The sequence below is a fragment of the Cupressus sempervirens genome, chromosome 4 (assembly GCF_028749045.1).
Source record: "Cupressus sempervirens isolate cs-2001-9-10 chromosome 4, ASM2874904v1, whole genome shotgun sequence".
Classification (NCBI taxonomy): domain Eukaryota; kingdom Viridiplantae; phylum Streptophyta; class Pinopsida; order Cupressales; family Cupressaceae; genus Cupressus; species Cupressus sempervirens.
The window spans coordinates 690,092,635-690,099,227 of record NC_143121.1 but is presented as its reverse complement, the minus strand read 5'-3'; the positions used below and the strand labels follow the sequence as shown (position 1 = coordinate 690,099,227).

The window sequence follows — 6,593 nt, the reverse complement described above, 5'->3', positions numbered from 1 at the left end:
CATGAATAAACTTCGAGATCACCTCAAACAAAATGTTTAGATAAAGTATTGTACTTACAATTAGGATGATACATAGAGAAAAAAGTAGCCATACATATGGATGTACAATCTTCTTAATCATCAACTATATTGATTTATTTTTTAAATTTTGATTTATTTCTATGCTCAAAGAGCTTGGTTCTATCAATGGCAATAGGAGTAGTTCTCTCTAGATGACTCACTTATAACAGATGATGGTGAAGCACTCCAAAAAGATGTAGAAATGAAGTTTACTTAATAAGGAAAATCTTATCCCTAATGTAGTTTTGAAAGTTAGAAATGAAAATACGTTGAATATCATTGTTTTGAAGACGATAAGATATTTGAGAATACAAATGTTTGAATCTACCAATAAAGTCACTAACCTATTCTTTAACATTTTTCTCAGAATGCATCAAATCAGTCAAATAATTTTGAGGACCAATATTATTTTAAAATTTATGAATGAAAGTGTTTGAAAGTATTTTGAAAGAAACAATAGAATAACATGATAAAGAGAAATACCATTGCAATATTTTTCTCTAAGAGTACACGTGAACAACGTATCCATAAGCCTATAGCTATGAGAAATCACTACACAAATATGGAAAGTCTTAACATGAATCATTAGATCATCCTTACCACTATAAGTCTCAATACAAGGTATCTCAACATGTTCTGGGATAAAAACATGAAGGATGTCTAAGAAAAGGAGATTAGCAATGTCAGATATTAGGATGTTGTACCTAGATTGAATAAATTGGGCCATTTATATTTGTAAAGTTATGATAATTTCATACAAGATATGATTAGTAGAATTAGAAGATGCATTGGTAGGCTTAGACATATTGGATGTGATAGAAATGTTTTAGAAAGTGAAAAGAATATGCAAATATATTGGTGGAGGGTTCAAAAGAAAGGGAAGAAAATTAAAATATGTGAAAGGAACAATGTTGTATGAAGGTAAGAAGGAAGAAGGTATAAAATTAGTCCAAGAATTCTCAAGTGAAGTGAAAGGTTAGGAAGATCGACAATTAGAAGATTAGAGACTTATGTATAAGTATTCATAAGTGGTGGCACATAAGTGGAAATACCAGGAAGAGGAGTGGAAATAATAATGTAAGGTTGAATGGTTGTGGAAGGAGGAGTATATCCTAAATTTTGAGCATATTTCATTAAAGATTTAGCTTGTTATTTCATTAGGTGATATATACCAAGAAAGATGGATATTTCGTTATCATAATGAGCAATAAGCTTCTTAGTAGCATCAACAACAACAATAATATTAGGATTTTGGTTCTCTTGCACAAGCCTATTTATCAAAGTTTATAAAAATCATAAAATATCTTATCAACTGGTGAAGGACAGAATTTTAAGCTTCACATTCATCAGTGGAAAAATGAGAAGAGTTATTATCCAAGATAGGATTGAGATCTTGAGGAAAAATATTGGTATCATTATGGATCCTAGAGAGGAATCATGATCAAAGGAGCCCATGAGTCTACAGCTTCTCCTAATAGGAATACTATAGGTTGGAATTAATATAACAAACCTCATAAAAGAGGAGACACAAAAGGAAACTCTAAAGAGATCTAATTATATGAATATCAATATAGTCAAGAGCATAAAAGTAGAGATCTAACCACACAATATAGCTAATTCTAACTCTAAAAATATGCCAAAGAAGATCAAGGGATCTAGCTCTAAAGCCAAAAATAAAAAATGTATTGGGTTTACCAAAAGAAATTAAAAAACTATTATAAATGAACAATCTAACATCAAGAAGCAATATGAACAACTCAGGTTTGCTAAATTATTTAGTGGTGAAATCTAGAGGCTAATGCATTTAACAATATAAACTATGTAAGATCAATTCATTAACTAACCACTTCCACACTAACATTCAAAGTACAAGAGAAAAATTTGTTTCCTAACATAATTATCAATATAACCCATGTTAGATTACAAAAAAATTGAAAGATAAAGGGATTCCAATGGTAGAGAAAAAATATATCAAGAAAGTTTGCAAGAAAGTCCTCTTTCATGAAATATAAATTTTGATCAAGGATGTGAAATTATACATGTAAATTGAGCTAATTGATTTAATCAAAAGAGTAAAATAGATCTAGGCACTAAATATATGCAGTCAACAAAATTAAGATATGGAAGAAGGTCTAGACTAAGAAGTGAATTAAATGACAAAGTACCCACCTCAAACGGTGTAGGCGAATAATCCTTTTTTTCCAAAATTGTGGATCTTAACATGTAATGAAAATTCTCAATATGATTTCCCAAACACAATATTTTACAAAAACTAGAAAATATAATTTTTCTCTAGCCTCCAAGAAGACATTGATCTAGTAGTGAAGTGTTTAGAAACTTTATTAGAAGATGGATATGTTCTTGTGACAGAGTAGAAAATTCGACCCAACCTCTACAGCACTAAGTAGTTTCTTGGTTCATGGACATATCTTAACTATCATACTCTTGCACATTGTAAAATTTATTTTTTATTTTGGTTGGATGAGGGATTTCCTTGGTCAAGCATAATATTTGGGAATGAACCTTGAAATTAAAATGTAAAACATGTAAGGAAATTAAAAAAAAACATACAAGTATTCAATAATTCACAATGCTTGTATATTGTAGGTGTTGAATTTCTAATGAAGTATGTAGGAAATCTCCACAAATACAATAAATCTACTGAAACCAATTCATCTGAAGTCATGGATGTATATGTGTATCAATGAAGAAGAAGATGAACGTATCAATGCAGACATCCTCCCTTGATGTCAAACAAAACACTAGAACTTGAAGAGGAAATGCTCACAAAGGATCCTTGAAACTTGACTGCTTTAAATGTTGGATGAAAATTTATGATTGCATGAACTCTTAAAATTAGACGTTATGATTTCTTGGATATTTCTTGATGACTTCTATTTGATGGATGTTTAAAAGAGGGTCCTAAACTTCCGTTTATTCTAGTTTTTGAGCACAAATAAAAAGTAATATGATGGGATCACTTGCTCTTCTAATTATAACCCTAAGAAAAATTGGTCTTGAGATTCAAAATCCTCTAGAAACAAGTCAGCCACAGTCGACCTAGTCAAGAACATGTTGACTTGGATCGACCTATTCAAGCCCTAGCCCGCAATGAGCTAACCCTTAGAGCTTAGATATCACATTAATGAAAAGGGAAGATACATGGAAAAATAGGATAAAAAGCTAATGAAGCATAAATTCATCAATTGTCTACAAGGTCACTTAAGGATAGGTGCTAAAAGGCCTTATATTATTCTCGCTTCCATTTTAAGACAATATTGAATTGTATAATGTAAGTGTCATTATAATAATCAAATCATATATTATTAGTGTAAATGTCTTATGTATATAGGAGCACCAAATATAGATCAAAGTATACAAGTCCATATAGCCTTATTATTGTAAACTTATACATACTATCATGTTAAGCCATATGGTTCTAAATATTACATCTCCTCTAATTTTTACCTTACAATATATAATTAATATCACACCTACTAATGTATTTTTTTTCAAATCTAAATAGGTTATAATCTTAATATGTATATATAATCACTCATTTTTTTCTCATGTGCATGTACAAACATATACATATACACATATACCCACATATATATCATAAATTTCATAACTGATATTTTAAAAAGTATTGTACATCGAATTCTTATAAAATGGAAAAAAAATTAATAAACAATTATTTTATTATTTTAATATATTATGAATCCTAATATCAAACTTTAGACTATAATTAATTAATTTCAATAAATATAATATAATTAATTTTTTTTTTTTTTGATGAATAGTCCCTTCCTTATATAATTAAATTTTAATAAACAAAATAATATGCTGTTCATATGATTAGAACACCATCCATAATTCACATTTAAATATTTAGGCTTTTAAAATCATTTTGAGTCAACAAACGAATACAAATAATTTTGATTGATGTTTACTGCTCAACCTTATAAAATATTACATTTGTTTCTTTATCAATAAAACAAAACCGAGCAGATAAGCTAACATTGCCCGCCTTATAAAATAAAATAAGTGAACAGATGAACTCAACTGCCCAACCACAATGTCAGAGGTGAGAGGACATATTTCATTTTGTTTATTGATCAAAAGCAAATTCAAAACAATAAATTGTACGAGAATCATTTTTTGACAACCAGAGTCGGTAAATGTAGGCCATCGGTAGGTTGGCCTTGTCGGTAGCTATGGAATTTATAATGGACAGTTGAAATGGACAGCTGAATGGTTGGCTGCACATGGAAAATGAGTGGTCTGTGCTGACCACCGACCACTGAACATTCTAGAAAATGCTGACTGTTTGAAAAATAATTAATTTATTCTAACAAGTAATACTTAGATCGATAGCCTTTTATCTTCTTTTAAGACACCGTTTGGCTAAGGGAATATAAAAATAGGAATAGGAATACTTATTCTCAAATAGAAAATGGGGCTATGCATTCTTATTTTTGGTTGGTTCACCCTGAATTTGATGCAGAATTTATGGACTCAAACATTTATATTTTCTAAAATTAAAAAGATTGGAATAGGAATACATATTCTTATTCCACCTATTTAGGTGGTATAGCAAATCTTCATTTTCGGGTCAAAATTAGAATACGTATTCCAATTTTATTCCTATTCCAATTCTGATTTGGTGAATTCAAAATTTTAAGAATATACATATGCCTATTCTACTTGTATTCCCATTGCCAAACGGACCCTTATTATTGAACAATGAATCAATGATTGACAATTACAAAGTACTCCTGAGTAGGTACTTTCCAAGAGGAATAGATATTTATTTTGAAAACGTGGGAGGCCAAATGCTAGAGGCTGTTCTCAACCACATCAATCTGAACGCTAGGATTCCTGTATGTGGAATGATCTCTCAATATAACCAAGTAAGGGAATTTTATTTCTATGATATTTGGATTTAAACTACTTTATGCAGATTGAAAAGCTGTATTGGATGAAACTGACGCACTGTGCATTGCAGGATTGGAAGAACTGTTATGGAGTGAGAAACCTTCTTAACTTGATAAAAAAAGTGCGAAAATGCAAGGGTTTCTTATGTTGAATTATATCCATCGTAAAGAGGATTTTATGAAGGAGATGGGAGGGTACATACAAGAAGGAAAAATCAAATATAAGGAAGATGTGACAATGGGAATAGAGAGTTTCTTGGAAGCATTCAACTCTTTGTTTAGTGAGGCGAACACAGGAAAAGCTGTCGTTCAGCTCACAGAGGGCAAATAAGCTCGATTCGCGTTTCTCATCAATCTTCTTATCCAACTTAGAGTGAAAATTGGTATTTCGAGATATGAATGAAATAAACAATTTATAAGACATGAGAGCTTTTTAGAATACTATCATGTAGCTTAGACACCTTTTGGGTGGTGTCCATTTTAATATCATACTTTCTATTGTAAACAAATATTCTAAGTTATTTTAGTTATTTTTATTTTTATTTTAGGGCTTTAATTAATTATTTTGATAATAAGTTAATTTGTCATTTTGGAGTTGTAAAGGATTTTTTGTTTCCTTAGAGGAAGATGCATTATAAGAAAACCTCTCTATATTATAAAAATGGGGTCCAATTTGTTATAGAGATTACAAATTAATGGATGGTTAATTTTTAATATCATTTTGTCTCTGCATCACTATTATTAAAATAAGGTTAAATTTGTCATAGATATTACAAATTAATGGATGCTAACTTTTTAAGAATTATTTAGCTCCAACTTTAGTGAGAGTATGAGGTAGACATAAGCTCATGGTAAAGTAGATAAAATTCATATGATTATCCTTTTATCAAAGACATTCTTCGTCAAATTCAAGACTGTGATAAGAGAGGCATCTTTGGTGTGTGTGTGTGTGTGAGAGAGAGCGAGAGAGAGAGAGAGAGAGTCTACTACTAATAATGAAAAGATATGTCCTTCCATATACTCCTTAAAATCTCCTCAATAAGAAATACAAATTTGGAAAGCTTGGACAAAGTTCCACTCATAACTAGTGTAAAAACTGATCAAATCATGGTTAAAATGAATGAAAAGTTTCTAATATTTATCCATAGCACTCTCATATAAACTTTCACCCAATCATTAATACTAGTTATACTAAGCTTTGAGCTGTGTTCATAACATGTCATTCATGAAAACAAAGTCTTGAATTATTCAGCAATGATCCCTAAGAGATATGACTAATCTCTATCATTGTCTAGTGACCACGAAAGAGTATAATTCTTGAGCATGTACTCCAAAGCTTGCTCGACAACAATTCATACTGCTCACTAAATCAAGTAGGAAATCTGTCTTCAAAGTTAGGTTGTACAAAACATGTATCATTCAAGTTTGTAAGCATCGGAAATGAAACAAAGTAGGAAACCCATGAATTCCAAAAATGTTTCTCATGCAAAGCACCATATCAAAGCTAAAAGCTGGCTTGAGATGACGGAAGTTCCTCCGTCCGCTGATACCATTAACCTCCAAACGTTGCACTTTATGCTCCAAAAATAACAACAG

At 30.5% G+C, this 6,593-nt stretch overlaps 1 long non-coding RNA gene across 1 annotated transcript; it reads left to right on the top strand.

The window, feature by feature from the left end:
- The first annotated feature begins 4,423 nt into the window (after nt 1-4,423).
- LOC149563154 (uncharacterized) lies at nt 4,424-5,539 on the top strand. Its single transcript, XR_016363540.1, has 2 exons — nt 4,424-4,973; nt 5,069-5,539. It is a non-coding gene; the product is annotated as an uncharacterized LOC149563154 (long non-coding RNA).
- Nucleotides 5,540-6,593: the final 1,054 nt, after the last annotated feature.